The sequence below is a fragment of the Oryctolagus cuniculus genome, chromosome 16, assembly GCF_964237555.1.
Source record: "Oryctolagus cuniculus chromosome 16, mOryCun1.1, whole genome shotgun sequence".
NCBI lineage: Eukaryota > Metazoa > Chordata > Mammalia > Lagomorpha > Leporidae > Oryctolagus > Oryctolagus cuniculus.
This window is the reverse complement of record NC_091447.1, coordinates 70,970,490-70,987,550: the sequence shown is the minus strand read 5'-3', so window position 1 is coordinate 70,987,550 and position 17,061 is coordinate 70,970,490.

The window sequence follows — 17,061 nt, the reverse complement described above, 5'->3', positions numbered from 1 at the left end:
TTCTCATACTTTATTACTTCTTCCTATTTTGTGTGCTTATATGTTGACACCTGTATATTTGGTGCATTTATTCCCTTCTCATGGAGTTTGTTTCACTGAAAAAAGTGTTTTTTATTTAGATAGAATGTGGGGTGTCATTTGGGTTGTTGATTTGGCTTTGCTTCTAGGTGATCCCAGAAATGTAATATCTGAGTTATTTCTTCAGCTGTACTTGGGGTCAACAGTGTCTACAAGTGCCACTATTGTCTAGACTGCAGCATTTTGTGGAGACAATAGTACAGCTTTGAAGTGTACCTAAGATTCCAATTTTATGAGTCTTTTTTCCCTAAAGGGTTTGGTACCAAACACACTTGGGGTTTGTGATTGTTGTAACCATATTTCTGGTATTGCGGCTTTACAGAAAGTATTGTTCACTTGTCCCAACAGGCAAGGCTGAGTGATGGTAGGACTTGTGGCCCAGTACTGCGGGGTCTTATAGCATCTCAATTCCAAGCCCCAGATCTGGGTTATGTTAAGGGTACCTTGTTCCATTCTGATAGGGCAAATACAAGTTACACAAAGGTCTATGAACTGGAAGGTGTGGTTTTGAAGCACAAGAATGGAAGTAAGCTCTTCCCTAGGTCCCACAAGTTATATTCCAATGACTCTGAGGAATATAAAGCTAATAGTTACGGTTCTGGATCTGCAAAACATTTGAGTTTGTATCCAGATTTTATAGGATAAATGCAAGTTATACAGGGGATTTTATACTGGCAATCATCATCCTAAATCAGAATAATGCAGGTTGGGGCCTCTACCCTCCACAGTTGAGTGTTACTCCTAGTGTTATAGCACCAGGACTGACAATCTTAGAGTACCAAGAAAGAGAGGATTAGCCTAGTGAGCCATGGCACCAAAAAATTTTAAGTGAGAAAAGTGGAATAGAGTTAGAGTATGATGTCATTTCCATAAAAAGAAAATTATATGTATTCATATATGAATACACATGTAGTAATTCACAAATAAAAATTGGTTTAGTGAATGTATACACTTCCATGGGCATTGACTAACTCTTATGAAGGGAAACACAGGAAACTGGAGGCAGATGTTGCCTCCCATGAGGGAAACTGAGGGCCTGGAAGAGAGAAGATGGGAAGGAAAACTTACTTTCCTTAAATTTACTTTTGTAAATTTTTCATCACATGGATAACCTATTCGAAAGATTGAAATTATTCTGGAATAACTCGTCTGTGTACTTGCAAATGCTCTGGGATGGTGCTCCACGGTGAGAAAGAACCCCTGACTTTTCACACTATGCTTGTTTCCCACACTAGGATTACACCAGCGTCTATGACGGTACAACATAAAAACTCATACAATAAAGAGTTTTTGATCTATTATCTTAGGCTTGGTACTCCTGAAAGAACAATGTGAAATGATGGCTTAAAAGCAAGCAGTTTACTTGGGAAGTGATCCCAAGTTTCAGAATTCCAGAGAGGGCAACTAAACACAGAAGAGAAATTCTCTCCAAGAACAGATTCATAATGGACCCCTGCTATGGACCACTGCCTCCCTCAGTTCTGCAGGAGTGTGGGAGAAGTCTTATGAAATGCATGTCAGAAACTGAGTGGGAGAAGAAAGAAGGGAGTAGGTATTCATCAGCTGCATGCCTACCCATCCAGGTCACTTTTAAAAGAGTTCCATTTTCCAGTATTTCTAGGTATACATTGGTGAGTGTCTACAGCAATTTACTAAGTTGTTACATCTTCAGGTGTCAGAGAAACCCCAAACAGGAAGCAAGAAGTATCTGTGGTACAGCCCTGAGGTGAGGCATCATTGAGATATGCCTGAGTGGGTGTGACTAAAGCCTGCCCAGAGCAGTACTGGGATAAGATGGGAAGAGAGGAAGTATCCAATGCAATTACAAGAACTCTCTTCTTCACCTATCTTTGTATTTTTTATATTTTTGAAGAAGAAATTAGCATACAAAAATGTTACCAACTTGCTTGTATACACAAAGCATATTTCTTGGAAGATGATTGATATGAAAAACTTCAGTGTTTCCAGGGAGAAGACCAGAGGTCAGGAAAGTTTTTCACCAAATATCTTTTTTATCTTGAATTTTGAGCCACATGAATGTGTTGCCTATTTGAAAAGTAAAATTAGTTTCAAAGATAAAAATAAGGGCCAGCATTGTGACATAGATGGTTAAGCCACCACCTGCAATACCAGCATCCCCATATGGAGATCAGTTTGAATCCCAGATACTCCACTTCTGATCCAGCTCCCCACTAATATGCCTGGGGAACAAGTAGAAAATGGCCCAAGCACTCCATCCCCTGAACCCATGTGGGACACCTGGAAGAAACTCCTGACTCCTAGCTTTATCCCAGCCCATCCCAAGATCCTGCAGCCACCTGGGGAGTGAACCAGTGGCTGAAGATCTTAACCAAAGTATTTTAAGAATTTTATGTTCCTACTTCTAAATTTGGAAAATGAGGATGCTAAGTATCAAGCTCATATAGTTACTGTGGGAGTTAATGACTTACATATATACATAGTATATATGTATAGTACCAGAAGCAGGGATAAGTACTAGATAAGCCTTAGTTATTAATTACTACAACTGCTTTATTATAATATACATAGAGAGCATGCTATATTTTTATATTTATTTATTTATTTGAGAGGCAGAGTTACAGAGAGGGAGAGACAGAGAGAGAGATCTCCCATTTGCTGGTTCACTCCCCAAAAGCCTGCAACAACAGGAGTAGGGCCAGTCTGAAACTAGGAGCCAGGCACTTCTTCCAGGTCTCCTATGAGGATGAAGGGGCTCAAGCACCTAAGCCATCCTCCACTGCCTTCCTAGGCCAATGGCAGGGAGCTGGATAGGAAGTGGAACAGCCAGGTCTTGAACCAGTGTCCATGTGGGATGCTGGCACTGCAGGTAGAGGCTTAAACTACCATGCCACAGTGTCAGCCCCAATTGCATACTGCAGACCTACTGTTACCACTAAAACTATCTTAGAGGGCTAAAATTTTATTAAATAATTTTATTAAATAATTTCATTTTAAAAATACTTTATTGACATACAAAAGCTGTACAGTTTTGTGGGATACTGTGCAATATTACCACATATACAGTGTAAATCAGTTATACCAGGAGGATAATGTTTCCATTCTGATATCTTGTTTCTTGTGTTTGGAGTCTGTCTGCTCCTGTGATACAGTTCCTTATACAGGATATAATATATTATGTAACATAATTATCCCATTGTGCTTTAGAGTACTAGAAATTGTTTCCATTTGAATATGTTTTAGTACCCATTATTCAGTCTCCCTCTATGCCATCCACCCAGCCTTCCCAACTTGCAGTACTCCCTATTTTAGTTCAGTTACACTTTTTAAAATGGCACACATGAGAGAAAATGTGTTATTTATCTTTCAATGGCAGACTTCATTTTATTAAAGAAAATAATCTCTACTTTCATCAAACCCATTTTTCTGTAAATGGCAGAATTACAGTTTGTCAATGCCTGAATAATATCCTATTGTGTATGTATATATATATATATATATCATATTTTCTTTATCTGTTCATCAATCAAAGGGAATATAGATTGATTCTCTGTATTTGACATTGTTAATAGTGCTATATGAACATGAAGGTACAGGTATCTTTCATATACTGATTCAGTTCTCTTCAAATATATGCAGAAAGTGGGATAACTAAATCATATGGTAGCTCTTATTTCAAGTTCTTGAAGAACCTCAAGACTATTTTCCTTAATGGCTGTGCCACTTTTTATACCCATCTACAGCAAGTAAAGATTCTGTTTCCTGCACATCCTCATGACCATTTGTTATCCTTTGTCTTTTTGAACACGCAACCTTCTGATCTGGAGTCAGACGTGCTACCGTTGTGCCACGAGGTCCCCCTATCCTTTGTCTTTTTGACAACAGGCATTTGGCTAGAGTGAGGTATTTCATCCTGATTGTGAGTTTCATTTCCCTGGTGGACAGTGATACTGAAGGTTTTTTCCATGTATTTGTTAGCTGTTTATATTTATTCTCAGACATGTATATTCAGATAGTTTGACCATTTCATAACTAAGTTGATATTGTTGCTGTTGAAGTGTTGAGTTCTTGGATATTAATACTGCAGCAGATTCATGGTTTACAAATATCTTCTCCCATTCTGTCAATTGTCTGTGAACTCTATTGATACAATTTGTTGTGCAGAAACTTTTTTGCCTTTTTTTAGGGTTTTACCTATAAAATTGTTATCTATGCTAATGCCTTCAGGTACACCCCATCTTCTTCTTCAAATACTCTTGTAGTTACAGATCTTACATTTGCATCTATTGCCCATTTTAGATTGATTTTTGCATTGCATGCGATGTAGAGGTCATGTGTAAGTTATCTGCATATGGATATTCAGTTATTACAGTGCCACTTACTGAAGAGACTGTATGTAAAACATTTTTCAAAAATCAGTATGAGAATGGATTAACTCTGTGTGTTTATTCTGCTCCATTGATCTATATGTCAGTTTTTATGCCAGTATCAATCTGTTGTGGTTGTATTAATCCTTTATTATGTTTTGAAATCTGATATTGCTATATCATCATCATTATTTGGCTATCCTGGATCTTTTGTGGTTCCACATAAATTCCAGAATTATTTTAAATAGTTCTGTGAAAATCTTGCTGGTATTTTGATGTGAATTTCACTGAATCCATAAATTACTTTGGTTGTTATGAAAATTTCACTTGTTCGTTTGAATTTTTTTTAAACTTTTATTTAATGAATATAAATTTCCAAAGTACGACTTATGGATTACAATGGCTTCCCCCCCATACCGTCCCTCCCACCCACAACCCTCCCCTTTCCCACTCCCTCTCCCCTTCCATTCACATCAAGATTCATTTTTGATTATCTTAATATACAGAAGATCAGCTTAGTATACATCAAGTATGGATTTCAACAGTTTGCTCCCACACAGAAACATAAAGTGAAAAATAATAGATGATTTTTTTTAAATGATGAAGAAATCAGAGCAGACCTATTGTCATGTTTAATCCCAGTGAGAGTCAAGTTGGGAATTGATAATTTCTTTTTTTTTTTTTTTTACAGAGGATCAGTTTAGTATGCATTAAGTAAGGATTTCAACAGTTTGCACCCCCATAGAAACACAAAGTGAAATATATTGTTTGAGTACTCGTTATAGCATTAAATCTCAATGCACAGCACATTAAGGATAGAGATCCTACATGAGGAATAAGTGCACAGTGACTCCTGTTGTTGACTTTACCAATTGACACTCCTGTCTATGGCATCAGTAATCTCCCTATGCTCCAGTCATGAGTTTCCAAGGCTATGGAAGCCCTCTGAGTTCTCTGACTCTTATCTTGTTTAGACAAGGTCATAGTCAAAGTGGAGGTTCTCTCCTCCCTTCAGAGAAAGGTACCTCCTTCTTTGATGACCTGTTCTTTCCACTGGGATCTCACTCGCAGAGATCTTTTGCCAGAGTGTCTTGGCTTTCCATGCCTGAAATACTCTCATGAGCTTTTCAGCCAGCTCCGAATGCCTTTAGGGCTGATTCTGAGGCCAGAGTGCTATTTAGGACATCCGCCATTCTATGAGTCTGCTGAGTATCTCACTTCCCATGTTGGATCACTCTCCCCTTTATTTACTCCATCGGTTAGCGTTAGCAGGTACTAGACTTGTCTATGTGCTCCCTTTGACTCCCAGTCCCTCCACCATGACCAACTGTGAACTGAAACTGATCACCTGGAACAGTGAGATGGCATTGGTACATGCCACCTCGATGGGATTGAATTGGAATCCCCTGGTATGCTTCCAACTCCACCACTTGGGGCAAGTCAGCCTGAGCATGTCCCAAATTATACATCTCTTCCCTCTCCCATTCCCACCACCATGTTCAACAGGGATCACATTTCAGTTAATTTTCATCACTTAAGAATAACTGTGCATCAATTACAGATCTAAACCAGTCATATTAAGTAGAACAGACAAAAAAACTACTAAGAGGGATAATGTATTAAGTTGTTCATTAACAGTCAGGGCTATGCTGATCAAGCCACCGTTTCCCATAGTGTCCACCTCACTCCAACAGGTTTCCCTCTTGGTGTTCAGTCAGTCGTCACCGATCAGGGAGAACATATGGTATTTGTCCCTTTGGGACTGGCTTATTTCACTCAGCATCATGTGTTCCAGATTCCTCCATTTTGTTGCAAATGACTGGATTTCGTTGTTTCTTACTGCGGTATAGTACTCTAAAGAGTACATATCCCATAATTTCTTTATCCAGTCTACCGTTGATGGGCATTTAGCTTGGTTCCAGGTCTTAGCTATTGTGAATTGAGCTGCAATAAACATTAGGGTGCAGACCGCTTTTTTGTTTGCCAATTTAAATTCCTTTGGGTAAATTCCAAGGAGTGGGGTGGCTGGGTCGAACGGTAGGGTTATCTTCAGGTTTCTGAGGAATCTCCAGACTGACTTCCATAGTGGCTTGACCAGTTTGCATTCCCACCAACAGTGGGTTAGTGTCCCTTTTTCCCCACATCCTCGCCAGCATCTGTTGTTGGTAGATTTCTGCATGTGAGCCATTCTAACCGGGGTGAGGTGAAACCTCATTGTGGTTTTGATTTGCATTTCCCTGATTGCTAATGACCTTGAACATTTTTTCATGTGCCTGTTGGCCATTTGGATTTCTTCTTTTGAAAAATGTCTATTGAGGTCCTTGGCCCATCTCTTAAGTGGGTTGTTGGTTTTGTTGTTGTGGAGTTTCTTGATCTCTTTGTAGATTCTGGTTATTAACCCTTTATCTGTTGCATAGTTTGCAAATATTTTTTCCCATTCTGTTGGTTGTCTCTTCACTCTCCTGACTGTTTCTTTTGCAGTACAGAAACTTCTCAATTTGATGCAATCCCAATAGTTGATTTTGGCTTTGACTGTCTGTGCCTCCCGGGTCTTTTCCAGAAATTCTTTGCCTGTGCCAATATCTTGAAGGGTTTCTCCAATGTTCTCTAGTAACTTGATGGTGTCAGGTCATAGATTTAGGTCTTTAATCCATGTTGAGTGGATTTTTGTGTAAGGTGTAAGGTAGGGGTCTTGCTTCATGCTTCTGCACGTGGAAATCCAATTTTCCCAGCACCATTTATTGAATAGACTGTCCTTGCTCCAGGAATTAGTTTTAGATCCTTGATCAAATATGAGTTGGCTGTAGATGTTTGGGTTGATTTCTGGTGTTTCAATTCTGTTCCATTGGTCTATCCATCTGTTTCTGTACCAATACCATGCTGTTTTGATTACAACTGCCCTGTAGTATGTCCTGAAATCTGGTATTGTGATGCCTCCGGCTTTGTTTTTGTTGTACAAGATTGCTTTAGCTATTCGAGGTCTCTTGTGCCTCCATATAAATTTCAGCACCATTTTTTCCAGATCTGAGAAGAAGGTCTTCAGTATCTTGATTGGTATTGCATTGAATCTGTAAATTGCTTTTTGGAGAATGGACATTTTGATGATATTGATTCTTGCAATCCATGAGCATGGAAGATTTTTCCATTTCTTGGTATCCTCTTCTATTTCTTTCTTTAAGGTTTTGTAATTTTCATCGTAGAGATCTTTAACATCTTTGGTTAAGTTTATTCCAAGGTATTTGATTGTTTTTGTAGCTATTGTGAATGGGATTGATCTTAGAAGTTCTTCCTCAGCCATGGCATTGTCTGTGTATACAAAGGCTGTTGATTTTTGTGCATTGATTTTATACCCTGCTACTTTGCCAAACTCTTCTATGAGTTCCAATAGTCTCTTAGTAGAGTTCTTTGGGTCCCCTAAATACAGAATCATGTCATCTGCAAAAAGGGATAGTTTGAGTTCTTCCTTCGCAATTTGTATCCCTTTAATTTCTTTTTCTTGCCTAATAGCTCTGGCTAGAACCTCCAGAACTATATTGAATAGCAGTGGTGAGAGTGGGCATCCCTGTCTGGTCCCAGATCTCAGTGGAAATGCTTCCAACTTTTCCCCATTCAATAGGATGTTGGCTGTGGGTTTTTCATAGATTGCTTTGATTGTATTGAGGAATGTTCCTTCCAAACCCAGTTTGCTTAGAGTTTTCATCGTGAACGGGTGTTGTATTTTATCAAATGCTTTCTCTGCATCTATTGAGATAATCATATGGTTTTTCTTCTGCAGTCTGTTAATGTGGTGTATCACATTGATTGTCTTGCGCACATTAAACCATCCCTGCATACCAGGGATAAATCCCACTTGGTCTGGGTGGATGATCTTTCTGATGTGTTGTTGCATTCTATTGGCGAGAATTTTATTGAGGATTTTTGCATCTATGTTCATCAGGGATATTGGTCTGTAATTCTCTTTCAGTGCTGCATCTTTTTCTGGCTTAGGAATTAAGGTGATGCTGGCTTCATAGAAAGAATTTGGGAGGACTCCCTCTTCTTCGATTGTTCTGAATAGTTTGAGAAGAATTGGAGTTAGTTCTTCTTTAAACGTCTGGTAGAATTCAGCAGTGAATCCATCTGGTCCTGGGCTTTTCTTTGTTGGGAGGGCCTTTATTACTGTTTCAATTTCTGTCTCAGTTATGGGTCTGTTTAGGTTTTCGATGTCTTCCTGGTTCAATTTAGGCAGGTTGCATGTGTCCAGGAATCTATCCATTCTGATAGGTTTCCCTGTTTGCTGGCATACAAGTCCTTGTAGTAATTTCTGATGATTCTTTTTATTTCTGTGGTGTCTGTTGTTACGTTTCCTTTTTCATCTCTGATTTTATTGATTTGGGTCTTTTCTCTTCTTTTTTTAGTTAGTTGTGCCAATGGGGTGTCAATTTTGTTTATTTTTTCAAAAAACCAGCTCCTCGTTTGGCTGATTTTTTGTAATGTTTTTCTTGATTCAATCCTGTTGATTTCTTCTCTGATTTTAATTATTTCTCTTCTCCTACTAGATTTGGGTCTGGTTTGCTGTAGGTTTTCTAGATCCTTGAGGTGAATTGAAAGCTCATCTATTTGGTGTCTTTTCAATTTCTTGATGTAGGCACCTATTGATATAAACTTTCCTCTTAACACTGCTTTTGCTGTGTCCCATAAGTTTTGGTATGTTGTGCTGTTATCCTCATTTACTTCCAGAAAGTTTTTGATTTCTCTTTTGATTTCTTCTATGACCCATTGTTCATTCAGGAGCATGTTGTTCAATCTCCATGTGTTTGCGTATGCTCTAGGGATTCCTGAGTTGCCAATCTCCAACTTCATTCCTTTATGGTCTGAGAAGCTACATGGTATGATTCTAATTCTTTTGAATTTGCTGAGACTTGCTTTATGGCCTAGCATGTGGTCAATCCTAGAGAAGCTTCCATGTACTGCTGAGAAGAATGTAAAATCTTTAGCTGTAGGATTGAAAGTTCTGTAGATATCTGTTAGATCCATTTGGGCTATAGTGTCGTTTAAATCTACTGTATCCTTGTTGATCTTCTGACCGGATGATCTGTCTATTTCTGAGAGTGGAGTATTGAAGTCCCCCAGTACTACTGTATTGGGGTCTAAGTCTCCCTTTAAGTCCGTTAATAAATCTTTTAGATAAACTGGTGCCCTGTAGTTAGATGCATATACATTCATAATTGTTATATCTTCCTGTTGAATTGATCCCTTAATCATGATATAGTGTCCCTCTTTGTCTCTCTTAACAGTTTTTGTGGTAAAGTTTATGTTGTCCGATATTAAGATGGCTACGCCTGCTCTTTTTTCATTTCTGTTGGCATGGTATATCTTTTTCCAGCCTTTCACTTTCAGTCTGTATGGATCTTTGTTGGAAAGATGTGTTTCTTGTAAGCAGCAAATAGATGGGTTTTGTTCCTTAACCCAATCAGCCAATCGGTGTCTTTTAACTGGACAGTTCAGGCCATTCACGTTCAAAGTGACTAATGATAAGTGGTAACTTTGCCCTGCCATTTGCCAAAGATAAGTTCTAATATATGCTTTGAATTCCCTGTGATCTTTTGCTGTGAGGTTTCCTTCCTTGATTTCCTTCCTTTACCTTCTTTCATATTGATGACCGTGTTTCTGTGTTTCTGTGTATAACACATCTTTAAGCATCTTTTGCAGGGCTGGACGAGTGGCAACAAATTCTTTCAATTTCTGTTTGCAATGAAAAGTCTTTATTTCACCTTCATTCACAAATGATAGCTTGGCAGGATATAATATTCTGGGCTGGCAGTTGTTCTCTCTTAGTACCTGGGTTATATCTCGCCATTCCCTCCTAGCTTTTAGAGTTTCTGATGAGAAGTCAGCTGTGAGTCTGATTGGAGATCCTCTGAGAGTAATCTGACGTTTCTCTCTTGCACATTTTAGGATCTTTTCTTTATGTTTCACTGTGGAGAGTTTAATTACAACATGTCGTGGTGAGGCTCTCTTTTGGTCGTGTTTATTAGGGGTTCTGTGAGCTTCCTGTACTAGGATGTCTCTGTCCTTCTCCAAACCTGGGAAATTTTCTGCTAATATCTCACTAAAAAGGCCTTCTAATCATTTCTCCCTCTCCATGCCTTCAGGAACTCCTAGAACCCGAAAGTTGGGTTTTTTAATAGTATCCTGAAGATTCCCGACAATATGTTTTAGCTTTCTAATTTCCTCGTCTTTTCTTTGGTCTGACTGTATCCTTTCCTGTTCTCTGTCTTCTAAGTCCGATATTCTCTCTTCTGCTTCACCCATTCTGTTTGTAAGGCTCTCTATTGTGTTTTTCATTTGATCTATTGAATTCTTCACTTCAGTCACTATCACAGTTTCCTGTTGTACTAGTTGTTTTGTTTCATTTTGATTCCTCCTTAATATTTCATTTTCACGAGAGAGATTTTCTATCTTGTCCATTAAGGATTTCTGTAGTTCAAGAATTTGTTTTTGAGAACTTCTTAATGTTCTTATCAATTTTTTGAGATCTGCTTCTTGCATTTCTTCTATGTCATCATCTTCATAATCTTGAATTGGGGTGTCTTTTTCATTTGAGGGCTTCATGGTGACTTCCTTGTTTTTATTACCCTGGTTTTTGCGTTTGTTATTTGGCATATTGGAGATATTTGGTTTCTTCACTGTGGTGCTTTTTCTTGTTATACTATGACTCTAGATTAAGTGGACTATCTGTTTTTGATGGAGCCTTAGGGCTTGAGATGGGTGTGGCCTGAGAGCTCTGTTTGGTGTGCCAAAGGTGACACTCCCAGGTTAGGCGTGGTAAATCTCTCTCTCTCTCTCTCTCTTTTTTTTTTATTCAAAAGGGAAGTAATTCCGCACAGCTGAACGAAGATGGAGGTAGTTAGCAGGCAAATGATATACCCACAGGAGCCAGAGATCGGAAGCTCTTTCCCAAGATCCCCACAGGGAATCTGTTCGGCCCTCAGAGTGGGCTCAAATTCTCCTTCAGCCTCCCACTGGGTTGCCAAAGTTACGGAATTGTAGCGTCTCTGGAGAGTGCTCACGTGAATTCCGTGAGTTCTCTCCCCCACCGTCTCTTTTTTCACAGTCTCAGTTCAGTAGCACCACAAATTTACTAGGTCCTAATCTCCTGTTAATTCGCCCCGCCCAGAGTCAGGTTTTTCTGCTAGGCTCAGGGCCGGTGCAGACCTGAGGTCGCTCTGCTTATGACGTATGTCCAAGATGGCGCCTGCTCTTTGTCTTGCTCGCCCTTGAGAGGTGAGCGGAGAGAGAGAAACCCGTGTCTGTACTAGTCACCTTTTTTTTTTTTCTCTCTCTCTCTCTCTCTTCCAGTTAGCCTTGTGAACTTCCCCCCCCCCGGGGGTCGTTCCCTCTAGTCTCCTCTCTCCGCTTGCCTGCCGGTGTCTCAGGCTATTGAGGTTCGGCTCACCTCGCGTTCCAGCGCTGGTGTGTTGAGTCTGCCGTTGATGTCCTGAACTGTGGGCTCCCACGCTCTCCACGCAGGTCCGCTGTGAGTCACGCGTTCCGGAAGAGTTTCTTCTGCTGTTTCCTCCCCTACTCTTCCTTGAACCTGCAGTATCTCCACTTTTATTAAACTATCTCTCCCCAGACTATCAGTGTGCTCCCTTCCTATTCCGCCATATTGCCGGAAAACCCCTCTTTTCCAGAAATTCTTTGCCTGTGCCAATATCTTGAAGGGTTTCTCCAATGTTCTCTAGTAACTTGATGGTGTCAGGTCGTAGATTTAGGTCTTTAATCCATGTTGAGTGGATTTTTGTGTAAGGTGTAAGGTAGGGGTCTTGCTTCATGATTCTGCACGTGGAAATCCAATTTTCCCAGCACCATTTATTGAATAGGCTGTCCTTGCTCCAGGAATTAGTTTTAGATCCTTGATCAAATATAAGTTGGCTGTAGATGTTTGGGTTGATTTCTGGTGTTTCTATTCTGTTCCATTGGTCTATCCATCTGTTTCTGTACCAATACCATGCTGTTTTGATTACAACTGCCCTGTAGTATGTCCTGAAATCTGGTATTGTGATGCCTCCGGCTTTGTTTTTGTTGTACAAGATTGCTTTAGCTATTCGAGGTCTCTTGTGCCTCCATATAAATTTCAGCACCATTTTTTCCAGATCTGAGAAGAAGGTCTTCGGTATCTTGATTGGTATTGCATTGAATCTATAAATTGCTTTTTGGAGAATGGACATTTTGATGATATTGATTCTTGCAATCCATGAGCATGGAAGATTTTTCCATTTCTTGGTATCCTCTTCTATTTCTTTCTTTAAGGTTTTGTAATTTTCATCGTAGAGATCTTTAACATCTTTGGTTAAGTTTATTCCAAGGTATTTGATTGTTTTTGTAGCTATTGTGAATGGGATTGATCTTAGAAGTTCTTCCTCAGCCATGGCATTGTCTGTGTATACAAAGGCTGTTGATTTTTGTGCATTGATTTTATACCCTGCTACTTTGCCAAACTCTTCTATGAGTTCCAATAGTCTCTTAGATAAATTTTATGTATTTCATATATACAGTTTGAAGAACATAGTAATACTTTCAACCCTACCCTCCTTCCTTCATCTCCACAATCCCTCCTCTTTCCTATCTTATGCTCCTTTAAATTTTTGCATTGACATACTTTCAGTTTATTTTATTATTAAAAATATAACTAAATAAAGAACCCAACAAGCAGCAAGTGGAAAAACCACTTTTTCTCAAGAGTATAGACAAGTGTTATAAGCAATAATCAAATCTAAAAATACATATTTTACTTGTATATATTACCTTTTTGTTCCCTGTATATTAGTTACCACAAATCAGGGAAAATATGATATTTGTCTTTTGGGGACTGGCTTATTCACTAAGCCTAATGATCTCCAATTGCTTTGGTTTGGCTTCAAAAGAAGAATTTCATTATTTTTATGGCTGAACAGTATTCCATCATTTATATATACACTGTTTTAATCCAGCCAACAGTTGATGGGCATCAATAATATGGGTTGATTTTAGCTGTTGTGAATTAAATTTCTACAAACATGGGTTACAGATAACTCTTTCATTTCACTTTATTTCATTTCCTTTAGGTAAATTCCCAGGAGAGAAATGGCTGTATCACGTGGTAGATCTTTTTTAAGAAATCTGAGGAATCTCCATAATGATTTCCATATTTGTTGTTCTTGTTGTCATTCCCACCAACAGTGTATTAAAGCACCTTTTACCCCACATTCCCACAAGCATTTGTTACGCTTTGATTTTTGGATGATACCCATCCTAACTTGGATGATGTGAAGCCACGTTGTGGTTTTTCTTTGCATTTTCCTGATAGCTAGTGATCCTGATCATCTTTTCATGTCTATTGGCCATTTGTATTTCATTCTTTGAAAAATGCCTGTTCATATCTTTAGCCCATTTCCTAACTGCATTATTTACTTCATGGTTATTGAGTTTCTTGAGATTCTTATAGTTTCTGGATATTAATCCTTTATCAGATTTATAATTTGCAAATATTTCCTCCCACTATGTCAGTTGCTTCTCTACTTTGTTGAGTGTTTCCTTTGCTGTGCATAGGTCTCTTAGGTTGATATAATCCCATTTGTCTATTTTTGACTTTATTGCCTGTGCTTCTAGGGTCTTAGCCAAGAAGTCGTTGCATTTGCCAATGTCTTACAGTGCTTCCTCTATGTTTTCCTCAAGTAATTAGATGGTTTCAGGTCTTATATTTAGATTCCTGATCCATTGTGAGTTAATGGGCTTATAAGGTATTAGGTAGGTGCCTAACATCCAATTTTCCCAACACCATTTGTTAAAGAGATTGTCCATTCTCCAGGGAGTTATTTTAGCTCATTTGTCAAGGATTAATTGGTTGTCAGTGCATGAATTAATTTATGGGGTCTCTAATCTGTTCCATTGGCCCACATGTCTATTCTTTGGTCAGTACCAATCTGTTTTTATTATAATTGCTCAGGAATATGTCTTGAAATCTGGTGTTGTGATTACTCTAGCTTTATTTTTATTGTTTCATATTACTTTAACTATTTAGAGTCTATTGTGATTGCATATAAATTTTAGGGATTTTTCTAAATCTGAGAAGAAAATATTTGGCATTTTAATTGAGATTACATTAAGTCTGTAATTCTTCCAATCCACGAATGTGGAAGAGTCTTCCATTTCTTTTGTGTCTTCTTATATTTCTACTTAATGTTTTTTAATGTTCATTGTAGAAATATTTCACAAACTGGGTTCAATTTATCCCAAAGTATTTGAATTTTTATAGATATTGTGAATGGGATTGATCTTACAAGTTCCTCCACAGCCATATCCCTGATGAACATAGATGCAAAAACCCTCAACAAATCACTAGTTAATTGAATCTAACAGCACAAGGAAAAAGATCATTCAACCAGACCAAGTGCATGAATGATCCATGGTATGCAAATATGGTTTAGCATCCCTGGTATGCAGAGATGGTTCAACATATGCAAATCAATAAACATGATAAATCATAGTAACAAATTGAAGAACAAAAACCATATGATTACCTCAATGGATGCAGAGAAAGCATTTGATAAAATATAACATCTTTTCATAATTAAAACTTAAAGAAAATTGGGTCTAGAAGGAACATACCTCAGCAAATTCAAGACAATATATGACAAACCCACAGCCAGAATCACATTTCTTATGGAAAAGCTTAAAGTATTTCCACTAAGATCCTGAAATAGACAAGGACATCCACCCCCACCAATACAATTTGATGTAGTTCTGGTAGTTTTAGCTGGAGCCATTTAGGCAAGAAAAAAGAATAGAAGGGTATGAATGGGAAAGGAGGAAGACAAATTATCCCTGTTTACAGACATTATCTTTACATAGGGGAACTTAAAGACTCCACTAGGAGATTATTAGAACTCATAAGAGATTTTGGCAAAGTTGTAGGATATAAAATCAACATGCGAAAATCAATATTATGAAAATTTCAGCCACATCAATTCTTTAAATACATAAATATCAGGGGATTTTTCCATTTTTGTGTCATTTCCTTTATAATTTGTATTTTTTCCTTTGGTCTTTGTGGTTCAGTTTTGATAAGTTGTATGTATTCAGAAATGTCTCAGTTTCTTTTAGTTTTCCAATTTATTGGTAAAGAGTTTATCATGATAGTCCCATATGATCCTTTCTATTTTGGTGACACAAATTACAAACCTCTTGTTATCTCTGATTTTACCTTTTAAAATTTTGTTTATTGTGAAAGACAGAGTAACACATATGAGAGGGAGACACACATGCACAGGGCTGCGGAAGAGGATGGAGAAATATATCCTCTATCCAAATTGATTCACTCCCAAAATTGAAACAACATGCAGAGCTGGATCAGGATCCTGGAAACCCATCTGGGTCTCCCATGTGGGTGGCCAGGGCCTAAGTACTTGAACCATCCTCTGCTGCCTTCCCAGATGCATTAGTAGGGAGTTGGATTGAATATGGTGTAGCTAGGACTCAAATGAGAACTGTAATCTGAGATACCAACATTGCAACTGGTATTTTAACTTGCTGTGCAAGAAAACCAGCCCCTCTGATTTTATTTACTTGACTCTTCTTATTTTCTCAGCCATTTTAGTTAAAGGTATATTGATTTAGCAATTCTATATTTTATATATATATATTTATATTAATGTATAATTTTATATATTTTAAGTTTTAATTTCATTGTTTCTGTCTGATATATGTATTATTTCTTTCCTTCTAATGTAATTTTGTTTGGTTTATTCTTATTTTTCTAGGTCCTTGAGATGCATTAAGTTGATTGTTTGAAAGATTTCTATTTTTTAAATATAGAGATTTCTATAAACTCCCCTGCTAGACCTGCCTTTGATGTATATGATAAGATTTGGTGAGGCCAGCGCTGTAGCAAAGGGGGTTAAAACCTTGACCTGAAGCAGTGGCATCCCATTTGGGCACCTGTTCTAGTCCCACCTGCTCCTCTTCCAATCCAATCTCTGCTATGACCTGGGAAAGCAGTAGAAGATGGCCCAAGTGCTTGGGCCCCTGCACCCTTGTGGGAGACCCAGAAGAAGCTCCTGGCTCCTGGCTTCAGATCGGCACAGCTCTGGCTGTTGCAGCCAATTGGGAATGAACCAGTGGATGGAAGACTTGCCTCTCTGTCTCTACCTCTCTCTGTAACTCTGTCTTTCAAATAAATAAAATAAATCTTTTAAAAAAAAGATTTGGTATGATATTTTCCCATTTTCATTAGTTCAAGGAATTTTTCAACTTCTGTTTTTATCATGGCAATGATAAACCATTCAATGAGGAGCATATTGCTAAGTCTTGATGTCTTTGTATCATTTCTATAGTTTCTTTTGCTGTTGATTTTCAGTTTTATTCCCCTGTAGAAGGAAAAAACAGGCTTACATGTATTTGATGTTCTTTTTAGTTTGTTGAAGTTGTTTCATGGTCTCATACGTGGTCTATCCCTTAGAATGTTCTATTTCCTGATGAAAGGAATATGTATTCTGCAACTGATGATAGGACATTCTATAAATGTCTGTTAAGTCAATTTGGTCTATAATGTAATTTACTTCTGACATTTCTTTGTCAATTTTTTCTGTCTAGATGATCTCTCCATTGATGAACA